Source organism: Myiozetetes cayanensis, unplaced genomic scaffold, assembly GCF_022539395.1.
Source record: "Myiozetetes cayanensis isolate MyiCay16 unplaced genomic scaffold, myiCay2020 scf40, whole genome shotgun sequence".
Classification (NCBI taxonomy): Eukaryota; Metazoa; Chordata; class Aves; order Passeriformes; family Tyrannidae; genus Myiozetetes; species Myiozetetes cayanensis.
In genome coordinates, this window is record NW_026087632.1 from 35784 (window position 1) to 63219 (window position 27436).

The 27436-nt window shown below is 49.1% G+C and overlaps 1 protein-coding gene across 2 annotated transcripts in view; it reads left to right on the forward strand.

Moving 5' to 3' along the window:
• The first annotated feature begins 205 nt into the window (after positions 1-205).
• Positions 206-27436, forward strand: part of FBLN2 (fibulin 2) — a 101454-nt gene continuing 74223 nt past the window's right edge. The window contains exon 1 of one of the 2 annotated variants that reach the window (XM_050330232.1): positions 206-325. The gene's annotated coding sequence lies outside the window, so the exon portion shown is untranslated. The remainder of the gene's footprint in view (positions 326-27436) is intronic. The other variant, XM_050330231.1, reaches the window with a different exon arrangement.

The following is a 27436-nucleotide window of genomic DNA, read 5'->3' on the forward strand; positions in this document are numbered from 1 at the left end:
GAAGTAAACAGCCAGCCAAATTTCAGGAGGGAAACTGGAGGCAGCTGTGAGAGGGGCGTTGCTGCTGTTTGTTTTATAGGGTCAGTTATTCCCTTCAGTAGGAATGGGGGAACCACGTCCAAGGTAATCAGGAGCTGACCTTTGAGCACGAGCTAACCAGGGCCACGCAGTATTCCAGCCTTGCTCCCTTCCTGCCAGCAGCATCCACAGATCCAGTGAGGAAGCACGTCCTGTATGTGGGTGCCTCTTGCACAGATGGAGCGCTGCAGCTTCAGCTACGGTGGGAAAACAACATGAGACGTTGCAGTTGGGTTTTCCAGAGCAGGTAACACGAGGGCTAATTTTTAACTTTGAACTGAGATGTTTCTGTGCGCACTGGGTGTATTTGTGCAGGATGAGGTTCTCCAAACAGTCCCTGGGGGGCTCAAGAGCTGGTTTTGCTAAGAACTTGGCTGGCTGTGTGTGTCTGCACTGCCCAACAACAGGGATGGCTGATAACTTTCACATGTTTTTAGAGATCCATCACGGCAGAAGTCAGTACTAACCAGCTCACATGGCCTTCAGCTTTCCAAGATTGAATCATCAGGTCTCCTGGCTCGTTCAAGTTTTTATTAGCTCCACACCTTATGCAGTTTGGGAAGCCTCTAATACGAGACCCTGCCCGTGGCTGGAGGAGAGAGCTGGTCTGCCAGCACTTGGTGACCGTCACCCGTGTCCCCACAGCAGCCAAAACACAGTTGTACTTGCTGCTTTGGGTCATTTGTATTCTACAAGAAGCAAGGAAATCAGCACTGACAACTGCACACTCTGTAAGGATAGGCTGGTTTCTATCCCAATGGGTTTATTTTAACAGAAGACTGGGTTTTTTGCTGCGAGCCTGAGGCTGGGGCAGCAGGTGGCATCAAGCAGCAGTTTGTGTATGGGGTGACTTTGTGACACCTGGGGAAAAGCCATTCAGGGGTTTGTTTGTGCAGTGGGTATTTATTACCAACCCAGGATGTCACTTGAGCTCAGACCCCGTGTTTTTGGCCTCAGTGCAAACATTTGTATTTGAGCTAGTTCACCAGAGGAAGACAACGATCTGTGACGAGTAATTAGGAGGGTTTGTGCACTTCTTTGTCAAAGGGGACCTTGCTGTACCTTCCAAACTGCCAGTGACCCACACTCACTGTGCCTGTGTGGGCTGAGCTGGACACCTCTCATCAGCAATGACAGTCTGTCCTTTGTCTTGTGTCACCTGGCTGGGGTTACTCCCAGTGCCTCACAGAAATTCAGGTGCCGTGTGTGAGTGGTGTGTGAGGGCTGAGCAGCACCCAGTACCTGCAGAGGATGAGACGAAGCACCAGCCCCAGTTAATGAGGGGATGGAAAGTGCTGCTGGGATTGGGGGTCCTGCTGGAGAGCAGAGAACTGTGCAAGGCTTAAACTGTGTGTTTGTGAGAACTAGAGATGAGACAGAGCTGGTCTTGTTTGTGACTCGAGTGGTTTTGAAGGGCTGATGTTTCTGGCAGTTTTCTGGTAATTCAGTGAGTGGGCAAAGGCAGTGAGGAACTGCAGACAGCAAAGCAGAAACTTGGGAAATGGGGCTTCCCAGGCAGTGAAATGCAGCAGTAGCAGATGGAAATCGTACTTCAGGGATGAAGACACAATCCTCTCATTTTGGGTTGGGAATGGAGTGTGTTACAGGGATGACAAACTTGCAGTTGGAATCTATCTGGGAATATTCAGGCCCAGAGTGACCTTGACAAATTTATTTTGTAAATTTGGAAGGGACAGAAGGGGATCCCACATAGGCTGGTGCCCGTGAGAAGCTCACAGAACTGATGTTGTGGGTATGGGAGTGAACCCCAGAGTTGATAACAGCAGGAACAGGAGTGCACAGGAATGTGCACTGACTGCAGGGCTGCCAGTGAACACACACTGGCCATTTTTAGGGGGTTCTGTGGCATGAGCAGGGTGTGTATGGGCAAAGATTCTGACTCCAGCAGCAGCAGCAGCTCCCTCTGATCCTACAGGATACTGCAGCAGGAGATGGATATGTGCTCATCTTGAAAACAAATGCAAGAACTGTTAATTGTAGCTGGCCACACAAAGGAGCCACAGTGCTGCTCTGAGCAGAAATACTTCCACAAAGGGAAAAGCTCCTGGCAATAGAAGGTGAGCAGGTAAAATTCAGCACTCAGGAGGTATGTAAGCTAAATGTCTAAGTAAAGGAATGCCAGAAGATACAATTTATTTCAGGCAAAAAGCCTGGCAAGTCCTTACTTGCACTGAAAGGTCAATGGTTTAAAAAAAAAAAAAGCCCACACAAACTTAAGGGAGAGTTTAAAGTTCTCCCTGCCATCCTGCCTGGAGGTGGCTGTGTGACACTGCAGCCTTTCCAGTTCCATTCCTTCTCCATCGCTGCTGGGGGTTGCTGCCCTTCCTCCTGCTGGGCAGCTCTCAGGGGCTGCTGCTGCTGCTGTGATCTCCCTGTGCCCCTGCCCTGTGCTCAGATCCCAACTGGACCTGGAGAAGAAATGGTCCAATGTCACCAAAGAGAGGCCTTTTGCTGCCTTCTCTTTGCTGTCAGTCCCTCTCCTGGTTTTACTGCCTGCCAGTTGCTCAGTGGGTGCGCTGTGGGAGATGCCCTAACCTTTAGTTGCTCCTTTGCCCTGAAATAGCCCTGCACAGCCCTGTCAGGAAATGAGATTCCTGCCTCAGGGCAATACTTTGTTCCATGCACCAGTGGGGACCAGAACTGTAAGAGGATTCCAGGCTTTGCTCTTGTCATGAAGAGCCACTCCAGTTGTCAGTGTAGACCACTTTCCCCAGAGAATGTCAAGCAGTGGAACAGACTGCCTAGGGAAGCAGTGGAGTCACCATCCCTGCAAGTGTTTAAATAACATGTGGATGTGGCCCCTGGGGACATGGTAGCACAGAATGTGCTGAGCTGGAAGGGATCCACAAGGATCATCCAGTCCAACTCCTGGCCCTGCACAGCCCCATCCCCAAGAGTCACCCCCTGTGCCCCAGAGGATCATCCAAATCCTCCTGGAGCTCTGGCAGCCTTGGGGCTGTGCCCACTGCCCTGGGGAGCCTGTTCAGTGCCAAGCACCCTCTGGGGGAAGAACCTTTCCCTGAGCTCCACCCTGAGCCTGCCCTGACACAGCTCCAGCCATTCCCTGGGGGCTGTCCCTGGTCCCCCCAGAGCAGAGCTCAGTCCTGCCCCTCCTCTGCCCCTGCCCAGGCAGTTGTAGACTGTATCCTATGACTTTATGCACAGCTTCACAGGGCATTTTGGCCCTGCTCTCAGCCTGCATCTCAGCCTTCTCCTTGCTTGCTTTCTTCCACCCTGTATCCATCCTGACTTTCCCACTGGCTGCTCTCCTGTGTTCTGCCCACCAAGGCTGGGCAGTGCTGACAGATCTCTGCCCCCACAGAGAAAGAACCCTGCAGACAGTAGCAGAGCTGGCTGTGGGTGCAAAAACCCACATAAGAAGAGCCCACACAGAACGAGCCCGTGGGCTCTGGGTCCTGCTTGGCAACCTTAAATATTTGTGAAGTTCTGCTGAAATGGCATTTCGATACTTTATCCTTTCTAAACGAGGAGCGGGTTTCAGACTCAGAGGGGAGCTTCACGGGGTGCAGCCTCTTGGCTGTCACTCTTATCTTGGATATTTGTTTTGTTTACAACCTGCATGTAATTTGCTGCAGCAAATCTGAAGTGGATTTTGACAGTCTGCATTAGTCACCTCATCCACCACGGCAAGAGCTGGAGCCTCATCTGTCCTTTGAAAACTTTCAAGATCAACACTGAACAGTTTTAAAAAAAAAATAAAACAATAGGAAGAAACTCGTTGTTTCAATTTCATCCTCAACTTTCTCACTTTCAAACTGTTTGGCTACAGAGGATCCTGTGAGAGGAACGGGGGTGGCCAGGACGAAATGGGAGATGCCAACAGGGTGACTGGGGAAAAACACCACTCTGCCTGTTCCCTGCACATCTGTATGGATGTCAGATTTGGACCTTTACCTGCTCCAGACACACCTGTATAGGTGTCAGATTTGAGCCACTACTGTGTATGTGGAAATCAGTCCAAACTCAAGTGCATCTCACACCCTCAGCTGGGGTTTCTTGGGAGCTTTACATGTGACAAAAGTGACAACAGGCAGCAAGCCTTGGCAGAGGAGGGGCTGTACCTGTTTCTATGGCTGTGGAGTAGAGGGAGAGCTTTCCTTGGCAGAGGGTCTGTCCCTGCCTCCTTTGCCACCTGAAAGCTCCTCGCTGAGGTGACACGTGCTGGCACCAGAGTGCTGCACTCCCACAGCTGTGCTTTCCAGCTCCACTCCCTGGGGGGTGAAAAACCTTGGGAACAAGGGATGGTTTCGAGTCAGGTTCCAAGATAAAGCTAATTTTCCTGCTATGTCTCCTGAAGGGCTGTTTGATGTTAGATTTGGGTACATTTCTCAGCCGCTTTGCAGTAAAATGTCAGAATCTGAAAGAATACTTTATCAAATGCTGCTTCTAAGTGCTCTTGGCTTGCCAGTACGTTAAATTAATGGGAAGTCACTGTCAGGCACACTCTCTCCCTGCTTAAAGAATTATGCTTTACCCTGTTTCACATGTACAACCATATTTCCTTCCAGGGCACAGAGTGTGAATGTGACCAAACACCTGCAGAAAAACTGGCTTCTGATAAAGAAAGGGAGATGCTGTTTTCCTCCTAAACTGTCTGAGTAGGTAATTCTCACACTGCATTCATCCAGCACCGCAGGAATCTTCTCCTGTGAGCTGGTTCTTTAACTTTTCCCTGTTAAGAGTTCAACCGTGCAGGTCATGGCAAATCTCTGAGTCCTGGTGGTCAGAAAGCTCCAGAACAGTAAGAGCAGACATACATTGTGATTGATTTGTTTGGATTGGGCTGGTCTATACATTGTACCACTGAAATGTGTTGGAAGTGGTATTTCAGAGCAGCAGCATCTGCTAAAAGCTTTCCCTGTGTGAGCTGTGCATTTCTGATGTTTCCCAACCATGCACTGCAATGAAAGGCACGCTGGGGAGCGGCCTGACTTTGGCCAGGAAGGCTTTGTTTGCTGCTGCTTTGTGACATCTTCCCAAATTCTCAAAAACTGTGGTTGGGTGAGGACACGCGAGCAAATATTTCAGTCTGAGTCTGCCTGCACTTGACAATTGCTCTGCTCTGCTCTGCTCCATGGTGGTTCAGCCAGAGTAGCACCACTTTAAAGTGGGAATGCCAGAGCCATGTGGAAGGCACAGCCACAGAAGAGATGTGGCAAGAGTTCCTACAGTTTCCAGGGGCAGAGGACACTGGTGGTGTGGTTCCCACTGGCTGCAATTAGGAAAATGTTGCTTCAGAAACACTAAAGACTGTTTTTGTGTCTTAGCTCTGGTCTTCTCACCCCTGGTTTGGGTCTTCTTCTTCTTCGGGGCTTTTGTTTGGAAAATAAGTTTCTTCAAAGTGGGTCAAGGATTACCCACACCAGAGGCTTCTCTGTGTGCTGGTTCCCTGGCTGTCTCTTGGAAGGAGGCAGTGCTACCCCTCTCCCCTTCGGTCCCAGTGCAGACCTCAGAGCTTCAGGAATGTTGGAGATGCACAAACCGGCTGAATCAGATGAACATTTTCCCTTCTCAAGTCAGACTTCCAAAGAGTTAGTTTTGCTTTCCAAAGCTAGTCCCTGAGTGGGTATGTGCTTATCCCACCCATGGGGGAGGCTGCTCTGGATCTTTGTGTGGATTCACACGACCTCCTCTCAGTCCCCAGACAATGCTGTCAGTTTTCTTTCACTGGGAAATGATGGATATTTCCTTTAGCCTCACCTCATTAAATCCTGGATGTATTAGTTCTTCTGTGTCACTTGAAGTCAAAGCAGAATATTTCAAGCAATCTTGTGATGTTAAAAAAATGACTTGGTTTCTGGGCCGTACTTTTACTTGGCTAAATTGAGTGAAAGCACTGCCCAAAGACAGGCCACCCGTGTAGGACTTGAACTTTTGGGTTCAGCTGGGACTTGCTGGGTTCATTCCTGGGTGCTGTGCTGAGGTGCAGCAGAGCAGAGCTGGCAGGTCACTTAAACACAGTTTTGCTCTGCTGAGCAAAGTTGAGTTCTGTTCTCTCCAGTAAGGCTCTCTGGGGCTGTGTTGCATGTGTTACTGCTGTCAAGATCTCTTGCCTGTGGGGGTTGTAGTGGTGGTAACAGTTAGAAGGTGTTTTGGGGAGAGGAAACTTCATGCTGAAGATCTGACAGAGCCAGGGGTGCAGCTTGCACCTCCTCCCAGATCTGAGGAAGGATTTGTGTGCCTGGAAGCTGCTGAAGTATTTCCCATGTGCATCAGTTGGTCTTGGGAGAGGTTTTAGTGTTACCTACAAACATTGCCTTGCTATGCCCATCATGGCTTCAACAACAGAAATTGCTGGAATGATTTTAGGAGACTTCTGTAATTCCTGTTCTAGTTTTATCACAGTCCTGACTCCACTGCTCTCTCCTGGTGTTCCTCAAACATGTGTGACTCAGTCAGGGTGTGGAGCTGGTAGACGTGGGCTCGCTCCCAGCTCGGCCACAAACCCAGTGCAAAGCCCAGATGAAGTGTTAGCACTGGCTCTGCTGCTCCCCATCTGCCCCTGCCACAGTGGGGGACAGCAAGTGGCACTCAGGGGCTGTCACCAGACTTAGGGAGACTATAACACTGCCCTCAGAGCAGCAGTGCTCACACTGCATCTCTGCAGAGGTAGAAGAAATCAGAGTCCTCGGGTCCTTCTATGCCTTCATTTTTCCTCCAGATGAAATTCAAGACTGTGCAGGATCATTTTTGGAGGGCTGATTGTTTGCTCACTAAGTAAATAGCATTTTTCTCTCTGGCTGCAGTTACACAATGATTTTGTATGGTTGGTCCATCCCTGAGGGTGTCCAGCAGCAAACCCCCTCCCCACACACACTGCAGCATCACACAGTACGACAGTCCCACTTTCCCAGGCTTTGGATGTGTTGGAGACAGGATACCACAGCACTCAGAGATGGAAATTCTTACCCTGCTACTTTTGCCTAATTGTGCACACATTTTGTCTGTGCAGACTTGAGCCTTGCCTGTGAATGGCAGCAGCTGAGAGCCAGAGCCAGCCCAAAAGTTTCTTCAACATGTTGCATTTTCACTGTCACAGCCAGGCTGGGCTGTGTTTGCCACAAGGAAGAGAGGAGAGTGAAGGAGGAGGAGGAGGAGGGCATGATGAGGAACCTCTGCCTCAGGGTGGCAGTGACAGAAGGTGACCAAGCACTGCACAGAGCCACCACCTCTGACTGCTCCATGCCGTGGTTGCCAGGAAGGGCAAAGCTGGCAGCCAGGCCATGGATGCTGTGCTGTTTGCAGCTGTGTGCGTGGCCTGGGCCAGGGGCAGGCTGGTGCTGCAGAGCTGGTTGGCTGTGGGCTGGACCGTGGCTTTGGTGAGACAGTGAGTGCCCTGCTCCTGCTGCCCTTCCCTGCAGGCTTGGGCAGAGCTGTGCTGCCAACAGCCCTGGTGGACATCAGAGAGGCTGAGCAGTGAGGCCTGGGCGTGCAGTGGCAGGGGTTGGTTGGTCCCTTCCTCTCCCTCTCCCATAACCAGTGCCCAAGCAGACGGAGGAGCTCTGCAGAGTGAAAACATCCTGTCTGTTTGTCCCAGTGCTGCCCCAGGGGCTTGGGACAGAGCTCCAGGGCTGGCCCTACAGCCAGGCTGAGGGGCTGGAAACAGCCTGTACTGAAGGGACAGAAATGCAGAACCTGGTGCCTAAAGGGAGGTCCCAGAGCTCCCATCCAGGGCGAGAGGCTCCCTCTGACTGAGCCCCCTGGGCAGGGGGGGAGCAGCACCCAGGGTTACCCTGAGGACCCTCTGAGGAGGGATGTTTTCCCGATGACAGAGTGCTCCAGGGACTTTTTTTTCTTCACGGGGATTTCTCTCTAATTTATCCCAGGATGGGTTTCTATAAACATTCTCTCTTGTCACATAAATACGACAACGGGACCCTGTCGATGAACACGCCGGGGTCCAGCCGTCCGATGTCTCCCTGACGGCTTTACAGCCAGGTAAGCTCGGGGGCCACCGGCATCTCCGCAAGCAGCTGTGGGACAAAAAAAGAACATGAGAAGCCCTTCTGAGCGCAATTTCAAGGCCACCTTTGACCGGCAGAAGGGGGTTAAGCTGGGCAGAGCGGGGCTCGCCTCTCACCCCCCGGCTTTTCCCGGTGCGATGCGGCCGCGGGGCTGGGGCTGCGGCGCTGCCTCGCGCTGCCTCGCGCCCCCTCCTCGCTAACGATCCCCCTCCACGACATCCCCCTCCTCCGCGACATCCCCGCGACATCCCCATGCGACATCCCCCTCGCGACATCCCCTCCCCGCGACATCCCCCTCGCGACATCCCCCCTCGCGACATGCCCCTCGCGACATCCCCCTCACAGCATCCCCCCTCGGCGCAGCGGGGCCGGCCGAGCTCCGCGGGCTCCCCGGGGCCGGGGTGCTCCTGTCCCTCCTCCTCCCGCCCGGCCGTGGCTGCGGCCCCGCTGTCAGCTTGGACAAACCCCCCAAAGCCGCAGCTTTCCGGCCCCTCCTCCGGCTCCCGGGCTCCGCGGCCCCTTCCCCGCGGAGCGGAGCGCACGGAGCGGCGGCGCGGGCGGTAAGTGCGGGCCGGGCGAGGAGCGGAGCCCCCCAGCCCGGCCGGGGGTCCCGGGCCGCCCATCGCCCCATCGCAGCCCGGCCGGGGGTCCCGGGGCAGCCCCGCTCAGCCCCTCGGGGCAGCGGACACGACCCAAAGCCCTCCCTGCCGGCTCCAATCCGCGGGTATTTCCTTACGCTGTTCCTCTGCTTTCTTTCGCCTTTTAAATCTATCTATTTATTTATTTATTTATTTTCATCCCCGTCGTTCTGAAAGTGGCAAATTATTGTCAAAGGGTAAAAAACCAACAACAACAGCACCAAAGAGAGAAAAGTTGCTGTAAGATGTTTCGGAGCTGTTGCTTTATTGAAAACAACCTCCGTGGGTGGAGGAGGCGAGCGCAGCCCCGCGGGGCGGTGGGAGTGTTCGCAGAGGAAAATGTCACTCGGAGGTGGGGGGAAAGCTGCAGAAATTGTTTCCATGAACGCGTTCTCCGAGCTGTGAGGGACTGCTCGACTCCCGTGAGCCGAAAGAAAACCAATGGGAAGTTCGGAAGTCAGAGGAGAAAAGTGTACGGGATGACTGAGAAAAGCGCTCTCTGCCCGCTTCTGCTGCTGGGCTTGGGTTTCTGGAGCCGCTGAATGGACCAGGGGGCTGTGCCGGGGAGGTTTGGGGGACCAGCGGAGCAGGGGGCTCTGCTGGGGAGGTTTGGGGGACCAGGCTTGTAGTGGAGAAATTCATCCCCAAGCAGCAGAATCGCTGCCGGTGTGTTCAGGGCTGAGCAGGACCCGGCCAGTTCTTTCTCTGACCCCGAACCTCCCCTCACCTTATCTCTTCCTCTTGTCGCTCAAAGGCTTGTGCTGCTCGCCCTGAGCTGAGCTGCCAGAGGAGGTGGGTTCGGCCACATTGTCTGTCCCACCTCGCAGAAAGGGCCTTTGATCTCACGTGTGCCCCACTGGCATTGAATTTTCTCCCTTTCTCATCTAAAATTGTCCCTCTAAACCTTTGGTACTGAAGGAGAAGGTGTTTTGTGATTGCCAAGTTGTGTTAGCACGAGGTTTGGTTTTGTTTTGTTTTGTTGCAGCTGGAGGTGATGAGTCCAGGGGAGGTGTTTGGGACTCGATCTGTTCCTGTGCTTTTCTAACACACCAGCAGCACCTGATCTCTTTCCCTGCTCCTCCTCATGACACGTCATTGCTTTAGGCATCCTTGGCCTTTTGGTTGCTGAAGGAGGCTCTGGGCACAGCTCCTAACATGTCTTTACTTATAACTTGGTTAGAGGTCATTTAACAACAAAAACTACAGCTCATGGTATGTGGTTAACGGGTGTAAAATTACCTGAGAGACACAGCTTTCTAGACACAAATCAGCCTTATTAGTGGAATGGATGAAACCAGTTTTATTATGAAAGATTTTCCCCTAATGGCAGAACGGAGCCTACAGAGAATAAAAAAAAAAAAAAGGTCTTTTAGCTGGTTCTTTTCCCAAGTGGAGTCAGCTGGACCTTCAAAATCACTCTGAAGACAGTTACACCAGCGTTAATAGGGCTAATGTTGGCCTAAAAATATCATCCAAAAATCACACTCTTAATTGGCATTACTTTGCTGGCAAACCTTTCCCAGTGCTGCCTTATTCCTCCACAGCCATGTTATTTTAATTGCATCCATGTATTCAGTCTCAAAGGCAGGGCTCTGAGCGGGATTTATTGAGCTCAGTGTGGTGACTGGAGCTTTACCTTCTCCACCAAAGACAAGAACCTGATGGGATCTTCTCCAGTACTGTCTCTGCCTGGGATTGAGCCCTGGCATTACACTTTTTGGAAAGATTTTGTTTTGCTGGACAGTTCCTCAACAACAGGAAGGACAGTGCTGGGGCATTTCCACACTGCCAGAACCCCTCCAGCCCTGTGGGTGTCCCTTTGCAGCAGCAGAGTAGTTACAGCCCATCTCCAGGCTGTGTTTTAACACTCCATGGTAAAAATTATGCTTTTTGTGCCTCTTTTTTGTGTGTGTTGGAACCTCTGTTGCTGCTGTTGCTCTCGTTGCTGCAGTGCCTGGTCTCTGCTCTCAGCTCTCAAAGCCTGCATAGACACTTTGGATATGGGAAGGATCTTGGCTGTCCTTCCCCTTCATCCCCGTGCCCTTAGATTTTGCATCCCATGCAATCCAAGCCAAGCCTGCCAACCATGCCTGTCACAGCTGCCTGAATTCCGGGAGATGATGAACGTTTACAGTGTCGGTCCTCTCTTTCAGCCTCTTCTTTGGAAATGTTTCCATGCCTGAGAGCTCCTTCCCACAGTCTGTGGGGACGAGGTGGGATCGAACTGATTCTGGCAAAACCAGAAGTGTCCCTTAAATTCTCCAGAGATTTCTGTGGTTGCTGAAGGACTTGCACAGTGGGCACGTGCTTTCCTACAGCTGCCTCCTGGCTGCAGAGCAGGAGAAACCAGAGAGCTGCTGGCTGGGGGCTGCTTTCTCTTCCACGAGCCTTTGACCCTGGGGCCACCACCATCTCAGGTGGCGTCACACTGCCCTGGGAGCTCCCCTTCCTCCTCCATCCCGGGGCTGGGGTGTTTCTTTTGTAAGTTCTGTGCAGATCCCTGGTGATAGAAGAACCTTGATGCTTGATTATTGTGCCTCTTATCTCGCCTTCGCTGTGCCACCAGCCCATGTGTTTAGGATAAGGCTCTGATCTCGTGATATGGTCTCATACATTCACTTTTGTTTAGCTTTTCCCCCCATTCTCCTGCATTAGAAATTTGGGTTTCCTTCCAGCTCGCTGGCATAACATTAACCTTTCTTTCTGCTGGAAGTGACATGTTGCCTTTAAAAACAGTGGCCTGGGTTTAATATCCCTTTTCCAAGTCCATGTTCATATAGATCAGGAATTATACAAAAAGAAACTTGGCAAGGGGCTTTCCAAAAGGTGGTTTGTTTTCTGCTGCTTACGTTAGTGTGGCCTTTTTGTGAGAAATCAAACTGTTGAAACAAACATATATTTCACTTAGATATGAAGAAATGCAGCTCACTTGTGGCCTGGATCCACTCCTGCTCCCGCTGAACGTGATTAGAGCAAGACCAGACCCCTTTGAGTCACGGTGTGTTACAAACCTAAGATGTTATTCGTGAAAATTAAACCGCGTTAATTGCATCTCTTGGTCCGCTTTTAGACAGACGTACATTCCTGTCTGTCTTGTTTGCTAATGAGCTCTGTGGGTTGGATCCAGGATCGGGGGGGCAGGTTAAGCACTGTCAGAGATCCAGCGCGTTCCCGGTGCAGATGTGACCTGCCCGGCGGGAGGGAAGGCAGTGTTTGGCCGGGAGATGTCCCTGACGATGATGGCTGGGTGGCTCTCAGCAGCGTGGGCTCCTTTTTATGAATGAAGGCGGGCAGTGGCTGCCGAGCCTCCAGAGCAGTGCCAGGAATGTGGGATTGTGGAGGCGGGAGCGGGAGAAGCCCTTGGGCAGCAGGGGCTCCACCAGGGCACAGCTGGGCTGGGCTGGGCTGGGCTGAGGGGACCCCGGGGAGAAAAAGCCACCAAGAAGGAGGTCCCACCGGTCCCACCATCACCACACACTCCTAATTCCTTTTTTTATTTTGGATCCTTCTTTTAGCTCAGTTGTGGATTGTGCTCCTGCCTCTCTTCAGTGAGCACACCTTGGACAGACAAGGAGCTCATTTTTTCCTGTGGCCACAGAAGCTTTTAGTAACTGCTAACCCCTTACACCTGTACATGGAAGTCAAAAAAAAAGGATCTTAATGCAGTTTTGTCTAGACTGGTGATGGAGGGAGAGAGAGGAAGCAATTCCTGGGGCAGGCATACATGACTTTTTGGAAACAGAAAACACAACCAGCAAAGATTATATCCCCACCAGGGCTGGCAGGAGGGGTCTTATGGGTGTTCTTAATCCACCTCACTGCAAATTCAGCCAGCTTAGCTCAAACCATCTTTGTTTTTGACTGAAGTGAGCTGAGTCTGCACTAGTGCAGTGAATGTTCCCTCTGTCCCTGCTGCCAGACGTGCGGTGGGGACAACCAGCCAGCTGCTGGGGCTCAGCCAACTCCTGCTCCAGCCAGGCCAGGACACACTGGATGGGTGTCCCCCCAGGCTTTGCTTAAGTGAGAGCTGAGCCATCTGTCCAGTATCACCTTCACCAGGCTGGATCAGCCTCAGATGTGCCCCTCAGGTCGTGGCTGTCCTAAACCATGTCAGGTTGGTACCTGTGCCCCAGCCCTTCGCTGTTCCTGCTGGGAAATCTCACAGGTCCCTGGTGCTGCAGGGTGGGACCAGCTGGAATCCTGCAGGGCATCTCTCTGGTTCCCACTGAACCCACGGAAGGACAGACCTGTTCTTTTAGCTGAGGATTTGTGAACCTCTTAGGATGATGCTGGGTATGCACAGACAGAGGTTTAGAGGGTGCCTGTGAGATAGGAATTTCCATTTAAATTAAAAGGCAGTTTGTTGTCAGAGCTGCCGTGCCATCCCATTTGAAGTGTTTTGTAGAAACAATTTATAGGACTGTTGCTTTTGGGCTTTGGAGGGCAGGTTACTTATAAAAAAATGAAGGTGGAAGCTGGAAAAACTGTTCTGCTGGTGTCATGAATCTTTAGATTGGAACAAGAGAATACATTTAAAACTCTGAAGTGAAACCTTTCCACAGGAGAATGCTACTCTAAATATATGCCTGTAATGGGGGAAAAATCCCCACACACACTTCTGCAAATGATTTTTTTTTCTTTCAAGAATTAAACCCAACTGTTTAGAAATGATTAATTACTGTAACATGTGAGCTCTGTAAAGTCTCATCTATTCACAGTAGTATTTCAAATGATTTAAAGTTGTTTGCTCAAGGTTTGCTTTTTAGCATGTCATTAAATGTCATGGATTTATTCCAGCTGTCCTCCACAAATGTATCACTTGTGAGGGATTTTGCATGGGAACAGGCTGCCAGATTTTAGTTTTGATAGCAAAACCCAATTTTATTTTATTTTTAATCTCGTTTTGCTTTGCTAAGTGTATTAGTGGCTTTCAGTGGAGTTGGCAGAGAGGATGGTAAGAGCTCTCCTGAGCAGAGTTATTGGACCTGGTTTGCACCCTCTGAGCCCCCTTGAGAAGGGTGGGCAGCTTGTGCAGATATCTGAGCCCTGGCAGCCCCTCTCCCAGGTGAGGGCTGTGACTGGGCCCTACCTCCCATCCCTGGCACTGCAGAGTTCCCACCAGCACTGCCTAATTTGCTTCAGGCAACACCACGTGGATTATCTCAAGCCACTAATTAGGCTGTTGAAGATAACCCTGCTGGCTTTTGGGTTTGCCTCTCCTTCCTGCAGGGGATGAGGGAGCACTGAGGGAGGCTGCAGGACCAGACACACCTGCAGGGAGCTGGGCTCTTGTGGGTGGGAGGGCAGAGCTGGAGGTGCCTCCCCGGAGAGGGGACTGTCACCAAGGACTGCCACCAGGGACTCACCACCAGCCAGCAGTGGAGAGAACAACTTTGACCGAGCTGCTGAGGCTTTGCCCACTGCCCCTACCAGGTCTGTTGAGGCTTATTTTTTATTTATTTATTTATTATTTATTCGGCTTTCATAACCAGAACACCTAGACTTGGTAGCAAGGCTCATTTTCCTGTTCTAATCTGATCTGCCTCACAAGTGGAGCTCTGTGTCACACACAGTCTGATGGGCTGGGTGTGATTCACGTGTCAGACTGCTTGGAAAAGGTGTCCTCTGGGACTCCCAGAGCAGCTTGGTTTGGGGGATTACCCCTCAGTTCTGAACTGGTGAGTGGTGGAAGCAGCTCTGCTCAGTGAGGGGAGCTGAGAATGCTCTGGAACATTTTGCCTTTAGAGCAAAACCAAAAATGCAGTTGCCTTCCGACTTGCTGGTTGGTTCCTCGTTGGCTGCTTTCGTGTCCAGGAGGAAATGTCCTGTGGGAAGGGTTGGTAACAATCCATGGGCTTTTGTAAAATGCAGATGTTAACAGCAAGAGTGCCTGATAAGCAATCTCTCTTTGCTTTTATTAAGATGTTTGCATTCTTCTCAAGGTGTTGACACAGCACACTATACCCTGGGGTGCTGCAAGTGTCTGAATATTTTAGGATGTGTAAAAGAGCAAGAACATTTAATAAAGTCTCTCCAGTCTGGGCAAACAGGTTAACTTGCCTGCATCATTTTTATTCCTCCATTTAAACAAACTGAACTAAGGAGCTGGTAATCAGAAAGGAAATTCACTGGGGTGTACTTAAATTTACTAAAATCTCTCCTCCTATAACGAGGGAAAAAATAAATCAGCACTTTATGATGTTTGCCGTGAAGATGAAGCATCTCTCTAGACTAGACAGCTCGTGAATTTAATTCTTGGTTGCACCTCTGCAGTCTGGGGCTGTAAATAGCATTTTGTTGTGTGTTTGTGCAGTGCTGGGCACTGTGGCTCCGACGTGCAGCTGAGGTCCCATGTGCTGCCACGTGCCTTTGCACTGGGAAAAATCCCCCTAACTGGGGGAATTGGAACTGGATGATCTGGGGTTGGGTCTAGATGATCTTTAAGGTCCCTTCCAACCCAAATCACTCTGTGGCCATTCCATGAAAACAAGCAGTGAAATGTCTGTGTTTCAAGTTATCTCCACCGGGCGTGTTTAGAAGGAAACGTTTCTATTTGGTTTGAAATGGCCATTTGAGTTCCCTTTCCTAAAGCTCATTGAAAGAGCCTCAATAACATCTGCCATCGGTAATATCCCTGTGTTTGGCCCTCAGCAGAGGACACAACACCCACCTGGTGACTGGGGTGGGTGCAGAGCTGGGTGTTCTCAGGAGCAGAGCCCAGGGTTTGTGTAACAACACTGGGAACAACTTCTGCTTGTTTCTCAGTGGCATTTTTTCCTGATGGGTAAGTTAAGTAGGTCTAAATGAAGTAGTTTCCTCATTATGAAGAAAAACTAAGTTAAAGAAGGAAAATGCTTTCTGCAAACATCCTGTTTTCATCTTCATTTCCTTAACAGGTTTTGTCATCCATCTGACCTGCCTCCCCTCCCCTCCTTATTGACACTGATATTAGAAGTATGGGAAAGCTTAGACTGTTGGCAAAATGGGTGGAAAATCAAATGTTTAATGTTTTGCTTGAACATTTTGTGGTTTCTCCTGAAATTCTTCGTCTGAAACAAAGGATGTTCTTTGTTCTTTATTGGGAGGTTTGCTTTTTTACTTGAAAAAAATATGCAGTGTCATTGTGGATTGCAGAATTTTCAACAGAAATGACATAATTTCTCTACAAAAACAGTGGGTTTTTTTTAAGACCTGGAAAAAGGGGAGACGGTTACAAACTGCAAAAACTTCTCTGGTTTGATGGTTTGTTGGCAGATTCCTACAAATACATTCAGAATCAAAATATTAGTGATCTGGAAAAATCTTGAAATAGAGTAATTTCACATGACCCCCTCTTGGAAGCTTCTAAGTTTTGCATTCTTTGGTCCAACACAATTCCCACTGAAGAAATACTTCAAAAAAACAAGATTATGGATCCTTTTAACGATGTCAGTCCTTGCTTTTTGGGCACCGTGCTAAGCTGTGTTTATGTATCTTAATCTTCCCCTGATTTATGTGATCAAAATGCAGGATTTGTGGATTTGTTTGGAGTCTGGAAAAGATATGAACCAGCCAGGCTGGATTAGCTCCCCTGGGTACAGCCTGGTGCTAAGAATGGCCAGGTTGTGGGTTCAGTCCCTGGAGGGGCCATTCACTGAAGAGCTGGACTTGAAGATTCTTGTGGGTCCCTCCCAGCTCAGAATACCCTGTGATTTTATTGGGCTGCTTGTGCTGTCGAGTAGCTGCTGGTTGTCACTCCAAGAGTATTCCTTTGTTATTTCTGAATTACTGAGACACTTAATTGGCTGTTCATTAGCTGCCTTAGAGAAAAATAAATTCAATTAATCACCATTTCAGCAAATTATAGCGTGTTCTCCAGGCGAATGAAACGAAGCAGTGGAGATCTGGCTTCCTGCAGGGAGCTGTGCCCTGCTTGGGCATCACCTGGAGGGTTTGGGGGGCACAGAAATAACGGGGACACCCCCACAAATCAGGATGAGGCACCTGGTGGGGAGGTGAGGACCACAGAGCACTGCTGGGGCACAGTGGAGATGGTGCCTGTGCCTGGCAGAGAAGCCAGAGTTGCCCAGAGAAGCTGTGGCTGCCCCATCCCTGGGAGTGTCCAAGGCCAGGTTGGACGGGGCTTGGAGCAACCTGGGCTAGTGGGAGGTGTCCCTACCCGTGGCAGAGGTGGGAACTGGAAGGGCTTTAAGGTCCCTTCCAACCCAAACCATTCCATAATTCCATGATATAAACACAGCCAGCAAGAGAGACGGCTCTTGGCCTCAATTCTTAACCTCTGAGGTCACTTCACTTCCTTTTCGTTACTTTTTTTTTTGAAGCAATTGTCATTATAACTGGTCGAGATCAAATTTCTGAGCTAAGATGTTGAATTCAGGCTTGAAGAATATGTATTTTTCTCTGAAATAGTCCAATATATTGCATTATTTCAAGTTTTACCTTAGCCACGTGCTAATTTCAAGCATAACTGGGTTTAGTAAATTATGCACAACAGGGAAGATACAACTCTCACCTTTTCTTTAGAACGAAAGTCTGGAGTTTGAAGACAGGAAAACTCGGCAGATGCAGAATGTAATGGTTAGAAATCCCACACGAGGGATTTATAGGTGTTACACACAGGGCCAAGAATTTAAAAAGCAGGTTCCTTACACGAAATTGTTTTGCCGCCTTCTGGCCAAGACCTAAAGTTTCCCCAAAGCTTTTCTATTTTCTGCCATCTTTGTGTCTTACATCCTTCCTTTTCCAAGATCCCTGACTGTTTCTTCCCTTTAATCTCTTTTAGGGGCCCTTTCTTGGCTGTTCAGAAGCAGCTGTAGCTGCTCCCCCCATCTGCCTGGGGCTGGTGGAGAGAGTAACAGGAACCTCCCCTCTCCCTGCCAGGACGGGCTCCCTCGTCCCCCCTAATTTGATTTAGCAGCACTTGGGTCATTGACACTGTTGACATTGGGATTACTTGGAATTTGCTTTCCAGAAAGCTGGGAATAGCACAGCCGTGATCAGCTTGCACTTCACCCTTGTCCCTCAGGAAGCACCTCCACCCTTTTGGTGCTGGGTGGGATCACCTGCGTTCGGTGCACAGTGCTTAGGACCTGATGGTGGGGCTGGATGAGCAGGAGGGACAGGATTTGAGGACTGCTGTCCTTCTGCTCTGCACCTTCTCTGGGGGTGTGTATGTGTGTGTGTGTGTGTGACAGCTTCACAACTGGTAAATTCCTCCCTCTGCAGAATTTGGGAGCGAGAGGCATTTCCTTCTCTGAAGTGTGGTGTTGTCATCATTAGGCACGGTGGTGATTGCAAATTCCAAACAGAAGTAGATCAACAATTGTAGAAGGATATTGATGAATTGACGAAGTTTAGAGGCTTGTTTTTCGTTGGGGTTTTATGTTTGTTTGTTTGTTTTGGTAGTAGAAAGGTGTCTTCTGTTAGCAGAAGAAGTGGAGGGTGTTTCTCGCTCGGCTGGTGCCAACACTGGGGAGGAAGGGATGGGACTCTTGCAGCCCAACCTGTGCAGTGTCTGCAGTGCCAGAGATCCCTGACCAGCTGCCCAGGGCTTTGCTGGCTCTTGAGGGGCTTCCCCAGAGCTCCCTGCGTGGAATCCTTGGTGTTGGCCGTGGGGATGGTGCTGCCCTCAGCAGGGAGGGCTGGCCCCTTCTCTGCTGGGCTCTGCTCCCCTCCACACTGGGCACCGTGGGAGGGACACCAGGACCTCAGCAGCCCCGTGAATTCCCCAGCCCAGGGCCTGGGAGGTGGGAAGGAGCCGTTTTGGGGTCCCCCTGGGGAGGAGGAGGAGGCAGCCCCAGCGCTGCCCTGGCCGTACCTGGGTCAGGCAGCCCTAGGCTGGGCTTTGAAATGTGAAGCAGCTTCCTCAGGCATTGCGGGGGGTAAAAAGTGAATTAACCATATCATAGGCACATGGTACTTCCCTGCTCAGATTACACTACAAAATCTGGGCAGTTCCTAAGATAGAGCTGGAGAAGGGGATTTGGGAGTGCGAGCAGCACTTGGAGCAGAGCACAGCTGACATGGCTGGGAACAAAAGGTGACAGGAGAACTCCCCACATCTGCACTGCTGCTCATCCACAGGTCAGCAGAAATCCTTCCTAACGGGACATTAGTTGCAGATTTACTAGGAGAAGTGCAAAATAACTTTGTTTGAGCGCCGGCTTTGCTTTGTGCCTTGTGTTGTGCGGGTTGCAAAGGCTGTCTCTGGCTGGGTTTCGCTTGGAGTTTTAAACTTTGTTTTCCAGCTTTACTTTCCTAACTGTTCATGGGGCTCTAAAGCTCTTGCTAAATATCTTCTGTTTCATACAGTTTAAAGACTTAAGTAGGGAGGGGTGGGTTTGCTTTGTTAGTTAAGGCTGCTAAAGCTGGGTCTACTCCGCTCGTGGACAAAGCTTTTTGCCTTTTTTTTTACAAAATACTCCATAAGCAACACATGTGTTTGTGCTATTAGTCACATCTTCACGGGCTTTTCTTTTTTTGGTGTTTTTTTTTTTTTTGCCTTCTCCTCAAAGTGAGCTTCTTACAAAAACAATTAATTTTAATGCTGCTTCTGGCCCTTTTGACTGGGAATTCGGAGAGGGTTTTACCTCACGGGCTGGAGCGAAAGTTGGGTTTGTTTTTGTTAATGTAAGTCAAGGAGTAAGCAATGATTCACTGTGACAGGCTGAATGTGAGCCATATGAACCGAGCTGCACAGGCATAAAGGAGGATTGTGCTGCAAAATATCTCCAAGTAAGTCAGATTTTGACACACTTTACCACTTCTCAAGTTGCATTTCCCCCCTCTCCCTGCTGCTCCTGCCCTTCCCCCCACCGTCCAGGATCTGATGTGATGGAAAAATATAGGCATTGTCTCTGGGATTAGGAATGGGTGGGCTAAAAGTGCTGTTCTTCTGTGGATTTTATTATAGCAGTGTGGGAGCTTCACAGAGAGATGGTAATAATTATATACACTTACATGGTGTTAAATGATGAGTTTATGGGCTTAAATAAGGGAATTTTCAGATGATCACTCCTATCACTTGGAGTGTGCAAGTGCCATGTGCTGGTCTGTGGCACTGGGGGGCTTGGCCAGGCTGGTCTGTGGTGGTTCCCAGCTCTGAGGAGCTGGAGCTCAGCTCACACAGGAGCTGCGTGTCCAGGGATTGCCTGTCCCCAGGAAGCCCCAGGAACCAGGCACGGAGCCACTTGCATCCCACTCCTGGGTGGAGGATTTTAGAGTGCCATTTTTTTCCAATTAAGCACTATTGATTTCTTTTTTGTGTGGAGTTTTTTGGTGGTTTTTGTTTGGTTTGTTTTTCTTTTTGTGTGTGTGTGGTTGTTCTTTTTTTTTTCTGTAGACTTTTTTCCCCTCTTTATTCCATGGTTTCTCTGTATGAATGGCAAATGAAGGCTGTTTTAATGTTGACTAGGATGACACAATCTCATAGCAGGACTTTATGTGCAGCCTTTTTATTGATTAAATATCTTGGCATTTGGGTAGAAAGGAATAGCAAAAGCAGTTCATTTCTAGCTGGGGTTTCTTACCAGTAAGCGTAAGGCAGAGTGGGGAGCTGTGTGTGAGTGTAGTAAGTGTAACATCTATAAAATAAGAGATATTTTAATGGCTCTTGCACCTGAAGATTGGATTCTGTTCTCTTGGGAAGTGTTTCCTGCAGATACAACAGATTTTCCCAGGGGAAATGAGAACAGAGTTTGGTGTTGCAGTGAATTTGTTACAACCCCTGGTCCACTCCAAGCCTCCTCCTGAAGTTACTAGAAAGGATCCTGCTGAAAGTGGGGATAAAGTTGTTAAGGTTACACTGTGACCCATCTCTGCTGTTTAATGTGGAATGGGAAGTTCTTGAAGCAAGCCAAAAATAATACATTGGATAGTCTTTTTAGGGAAAAACCCCAGCAAAGTGTCTGTCATCAGGTTCCAAACGATTCCTCGCTTCACTTTAACAATGAGCTATCCATTATATGGTCCTAATTTATGGAATGTTAAACAGTTTCTGGCATTACTGTGCCCCTGCAGGAGGAACAGATGGCACTTCTGAATGAGTTTTGCTGGGGGATAAAACGTTTCAGGTCTTCAGCAGATCATATCCATCTGTAAGAAAGGAATAGCATTTGTGTAAAGTAAACAAGATAAAGTCAAACAACTCGAAATCTTCTCCTGAGGGAAAAGCAGTGCCTGTGAGCTGAGGTGACAGGTAATGTGGGAAGATACTGCTTAATATTATTTTAAAGGTGAACACTTATTTTGGTTAAACATCCCAAATGGGAAGTCTTGCTAGGCCAGACTTGGAATTCTGGGATTCTTCCAGTTGACCTTCATGGGAATGGCTGATTACTTCTTGTGGTCCACATTTGGTGGATGAATATCCCCTTCAGTTTATCTGTGTTCCTTACACTCCTATAAATGTTGTTCATGTTCCCAGTAGAGTTCTCCTTTGCAAACTAAAAAATCACAGGCTCTTCAGCTCTGCCTCCCTGGAAATAAGGCAGCTAATCATGTAAGATCTGTCTAATGGTACATAGTTGTGGATTCCCCATCCCTGGAAGTGTCCAAGGGCAGGTTGGACAGGGCTTGGAGCAATCTAGGCTAGTGGAAGGTGTCCCTGCCCAGGGCAGGGGGTGGAACAGGGTGAGCTTTTAAGGTCCCTTCCAACCCAGATCATTCTGGGATTCTGTGTTAAAGACAAGCTTATATCTAGGGCACAGTCCATCCATCCATCCCAAACAGTTTATCAATCATAGTGTTACCCTCTGGAGTTTCACCCACTGACTGTAGAGAAAACCTCATCACTGAGGTGACTTCTAGAAAACTGAACCTATTCTTTCTGCCCCTGTGATCTTCTGAGAGTTTAAATCCCTGGTCCTCTTTGTTCTGGGGCTACTCTTCGGACTCTGAACAGCCAGGATCACCGGATCAGCCCCTGCTTTTAGAAGTGGTTCAGCAGAGCTGATGTGCTTCACACTCGGGGCAGTGCAGTGCAAACGCTGCCTGTCCCAGGCTCCAGAGGCAGTGGGCTGGGTGTGCACGTCTGACTGGGCTGCCAGAGCGTGTCAGTCATCCTGGCTGAGGGGGGGTCGTGCCACAGGAAGGGCTCTCTGCAGGTGCCTCTTTGCCGGGCGGCTGCACCTTCACGCTGGGGGAGCCCTGACGGGGGATTCGACAGAACACGAAAACCTCCCACTGCACTTCCTTTACTTTCCTTGGTCTTTGGTTTGGGATTTTTTTCCCCTTCTTTTCCTGTTTTAAATACCGAGTGTTCTGTGATTCTGGCAAGCTTGATTTCATTTTTTTCTTTTTTCATATCAGCAACTTTTCAGTCTTAATTTTCCTTCTTGGTCATGTGCTGGACTGTGCATAACTAATGTGGAAGGAGGGACTACCAACTCCTCCTTCTCCCATTGTGTTAATTATTCTTTCCCCTTGCATTAATTGTAGGATTTCCTCAGCTGGAAAATGGAATAGCTTCCTTCCCTTCCAGAAGGTCATTATCCAAAACATATATATGTATTTTAATGTGCCAAGACCAAACAATTTGTGTGCACTCATGAACACCACCTTAGTGGAATATTGTTCATTGTGATGAAAATCAGATTGAATTTACAGTTTGGTTGGTGTGTTCAATGAAACCAAGATGCTGTGAAGGGAAAAGAAGTATTCTTGTTCTTTGAATCATATGTAGCTCTATAAGGTAACAAAAAAATATTCAATCAGGTTTTTTTGTCAATGCAGTATCAGTGTTTCTGCATTGCTGAGGTGTCTAATATCAAATGTTCTGCCTGTAGTGCCAAGTTATCACTGCATTAGTTGATGCTGTTAAAACATTCAGGAGTATGGGTTGTGTATTTACCCAGCAGATCATACTGGCTTCCTGTGGAAATAGAAAATGTACTGGGTAACTTACAAAGTAAACAAGACTTGGTTTTCTAATACCACTCTGGTTTGTAGATTAAATATGGTACAGAACCACAAATCACTATGAACATGAGAACTGCTCCTGTGCATCCGAGGGCAGGAGGTGTCTCAGTGTATTTAGACACTCAGCAAACTGTCACTGGGTGTGTCAGCCAAGGATTCTGTACAGATACAGAAAAAAAACAATGCTCTGATCACCAGGATATGTTCCTCCAAGTTAAGGTTACACCTTGGACAACTTGGATCTGGTCTAAAGCAAAGGTCAAGATCCAGGATTCCACATGTGCTGCAGGCAAAAAGAGTTGTGGACCTTCCTTAGAGACCAAAAGGATGCTGGGGGAGGGAAAGAAATATGTGTATTTCTGTGTCTGTTTATGTTGAACCTTTCAGCAAGAATTAATACTTTTTTCCTTTCCATAGCTTTGCTTTTCATGAGTTTCAGGGTAGCAAGCACTCCTTTCATTTTATGATGACCCCTAAATACCTTCAAATCTCTTTTAGCTTGGTTATAAATCAATGTACTGCCTAGAAGAGAACAGATCTCATCTCTGAAGAAGCAAACGAGACAACCAGTGAGAGGCATCCCCTGACATGCTTCTCTAGATCCCAAACTTCAGCAAATGAGGTGGCATTCCTGGCCTTGGCATCTCTTGGAGGATAAACAGGGCTCACAGCCCTGTAAATCTAAACTTCTCTGGCAGATACTGAGTCTGCAGGAGCTCGACACCTTCCTGGGCAGCATCGAGAGAAGGGCCTGGATTTGAAGCTGTGTGAGGACACTGAGGGCACTTGGTGTGTTCAGCTGGAGCAGAGGAGACTGAGGGGAGACCTCCCTGCAGTTCCAACTGCCTGGGCAGGGGCAGAGGAGGGGCAGGACTGAGCTCTGCTCTGGGGGGACCAGGGACAGCCCCCAGGGAATGGCTGGAGCTGTGTCAGGGCAGGCTCAGGGTGGATCTCAGGGAAAGGTTCTTCCCCCAGAGGGTGGTTGGCACTGAACAGGCTCCCCAGGGCAGTGGGCACAGCCCCAAGGCTGCCAGAGCTGCAGGAGGGTTTGGATGATCCTCTGGGGCACAGGGAGTGACTCTTGGGGCTGGGCCTGTGCAGGGCCAGGAGATGGACTGGATGATCCCTGTGGGTCCCTTCCAGCTCAGCATATCCTGGGATTCTGTACAGTGCAGTTCCAGCAGATGTAAAAGGTCCCAGCAGTGTGTGCTGGGTGCCTGGACCTGCTCATCCCATCACCTCAAGGGCTCACAGGACACTGAGGAACAAAACCCTCCTCAGCCTCGTGCCCAGCCGGTGAGGCCCAGGGTGGTTTGTATTCCAAAAGTGAGAGTCACACAAGTCTAAACTTCCAGGCAGCCCTTTGAGGACCAGTGAAGGATAAACCCAGGGTGGGTGTAGCTCCCATGAGCTACATCTGGCAGTGCTGTTGTCTCTGAGTGACGGGCTCCGAGGTGGAATAGCATTTTTCCACAGTTTGGTATCCAACAAACCAAATTAATTTCATTATCTCTTACGGAAAGTTTGTGCAGGAACACTTTGGATTGATGGATTGCATTTGCTGACTGATTAGCAGCATGATAGATGCAGCTTCATTTACAGGGATTTGCTTTCATTCATGAGGAAAAATTGAGGGTTTCTTTCCAGCATGATTTTTGCATTAAAACTTTTCAAAGTGCTCAACAAATGGTAGGCTTTGATTTCCATTTGTTTAATGCCCGTGGTAATTAACATTTCTATGAGAACATTTTGACCAAATGTTCTACTTTTTCCTCCATTAAAATAATAAGTTTTTGCTTTAACTAAAGAATTTAATTGGCATATATAATAACCCTGATAGGGGCTTTCTTTTGTCTCCATATGAGAGGAAACTGTTCCTGAGGAATGATCACTGCTGCTTTTTCTGGACTTTATTAATTTATAATTGGGAATATTTTGTGCCATCCAATATTGTGGTACATCCATTACACTTGCTATAGATATGCTCTTGTCTGCAGTCCATGGAGTCCAGGGATGGAAACAGGGCATGGGTGTGAGTGCTGGGATAAATCCAAGCTCCTTTTCTTCAGGACAGAGAATACGTGGGCAGGTTCTAAACTGGATTAATTAACTGTATGTTCTTCAAGGCTGGATCCTTAACTGCAGTCTGTCTTTGTGGTGTTGATTTCTAAATCCTGTCTCCTTCATGGCTTGTAGAAAACCACAGGATTGGGGAACCAAGAAGTGAGGCTGAGAGGTGGCACAGCAAAGGAGGGGACATCAGTGCCACTTCCTGGTGGGAGAGGCATCCACAGCTGTGTCCATGGATCCTGGTGCAGCTGCAGGCACAGCCTGGCTCTGGCAGGAGAGGTCCTGTGCAATCTGTCCTGCAGGGAAACCCAAAGGCTTTGGTTCAGGCTTCCCTTCCTTCACCAGGAAGAAGACTCTCTGTCCAGATGAGAGCACAGCAAACTCTCAGGAGCACTGCCAAGGGCAGAACTGGCATCATTCTGGCAGTGTTAATGTGCTCAGGGCCACACAAAGGGCTGGAAATTTTATAAATTACAAATTCTGAGAGCACTTAACGTAACGAAGAAAATGCAGTCCCAGTGGCTCAAGGCAGATATTCCCTTGAGGTGGAAATGACAGCAGTGATGCCTCCAAAACCTGAAAGGAATCACAAGGGATGGATAAATTTGAGCTGAGGGGTTTTGCTTCTCCAGTTTTCCCCCCAGCCTTTCTCCTGAAGGACAGGGCAGAGAATGCCCTCTCTGTATGGAACACAGGGATGGCCTGGTGTGCTGTCTGAGGGTTATTTATTTAAGAGCCAGAGCACAGGCAGGACTGTGGGTGTGCCAAATTCACCTGCTGTCACACGAGTCCCAGGTAGGCTGTGCAGCTGGGAGAGCAGAGGATGTATTTTCTCAGCTGTGGAGCAGAGCACAGCTAATGAAAGGAGTTGGTTTGTTGCTACAGTTGGTTGCTGAGAGCACATTTACTCTCTTGAGGGACAGATTTGGATCCTGTTGAGTCAAGAAGGAAAGGGGCTTGATCTTGGGCCCTTCTGGGGACTTCACTGCATTGTGAAAAACCTTGTGTCAAGATTCACAGTTTCTTCCTAGAGAAATCTTGGTTGTAGGCAGCAACTGCCTGTGTTGTGGATCAAAGGAGGGGCACTGACAGAGCTCTGTCGAGGAGAAACCGTGAACCAAATTAGCAGGATGTGATAAAATGCTCTCTGCACTGCACGTGTTATTGTCTCCACGTCAGCAGGCAGAATCTCACCATTAATCATGGCAATGACGAAGTCAGGACACAGTTACTGAAAAATTATTTACTGCAAACTCACTGCATCGATGTTTTGATGTTCATTTGGAGTTAACTGGCAGGCTGAAGCAAACCCCTCTGAGTTACTCTGGAGAGTCCCAAATCCAGCTCTTCAGTTCTCAGGCTGAGGTTCAGGCGATGGAGGAGCTGCTGCTGCTCCTCTGGCTGTTGTGAGCAGCTCTGCCTCACAGGTAGCCGGTGGAAAAATGGGCTGCAGTTCCCTTCAGCCTTCCCTGAATGAAAACTGTTGTTAATTATTTCCAAATTGGCACATGGCAGCGCACAGGGCAGGAAAGGCCATTGCTAAGCTGTCAGTTCAGTGGTAGGCTTTCTTTTTGCCTCATTTGGATTTTAGGGTGGGGGTGGGGGAATTTTCGGTTTCAACTGTTCCAAAAGAGCTGCCTGAAACAGGTAGGCAGTGCCCAGATGTTCCAACCAGCAAGTTTCCCAACAAAAGATCTGTACTACTGTCACTGCTCAGGGCAGTGGGGTTCAGAGTGCATCACAGAAGACTATTATTAAGGAAAAAAAACCCAAAACTTAAATCTGTTGCTTACAGAGAGTTCTAAGTTATGGAACTGCATCTTAATTGTTTCACATTGAGAAAATGAAAAATGGGGAGAGGGGATCCCAGGGGGAGTGGGAATGACACGCTTGGGTTTTGTGTGCCACTGTCCTTGAGGTTGCAAGAGGGTTTTTCCTTGGTGAGAGGCAGCAACAGCCCTGCCAGTGTGAGCTCTGTGAAACAGTGGGAAGGGCCAGGGGGCTGGAGCATCCTGCAGGAAAATTAGGGAAAGAAAGCGAGCAAGCAGGTTAAGAAATATAACCCAGCACCTTGAAATGATGTGTTTGAGGAGCACAGTTGTGAGATTGTCCAGGGATGTGTTCTGCTTGAGTTTCCCACCAAAAAGTATCTAAATGATGGGGAACGTGGTGGAAAGTAGGAATTTTTCTCCCTGAGCAGGAGGAGGGGAGTGTGGCTCTTTAAGTCAATGAGAAAAGATTTTTTTCCTTCCCTGCTCAGAGCAGCCTGCAGTGCTGACAGTGCTCAGCTGAGCCCGGAGCACTGAGCTGGTGCTGGCCCCTGGGGCAGGGCTCAGGGGGGGCTGTGCTGCCCCATCTCAGGGGCTGCCTCCACATGTGTGCGGCTGCTCGAGGTGCTGTGGAGCTCAGGGACCTGCCTGCTGCCAAAAGAGCTCTCTCTGTGCAAATTAGTTCATAACTTATGAGCTTTGACAAGTTTTTGTTGGCTGCGCCTTGGGAAACGTTTTTGAGTGGCTGTTGCTGAGTTTGCTTTAATCTTTTCCCAGATTTCTTTGGCTGGCGTGGAAATAGCTGGATTATTTGATTGTGTGTCTGAGGAGTACATATAGTCACCTGAAACTTGGCAATGTAAGAAGAAAGGGGGGAAAAAAAGTGTATCAATAACAAACACATTTATTTTCGCTCAAAAGCAAAAGTTTGGCTCTTTCTGCAGCAGAGCTGTGACCC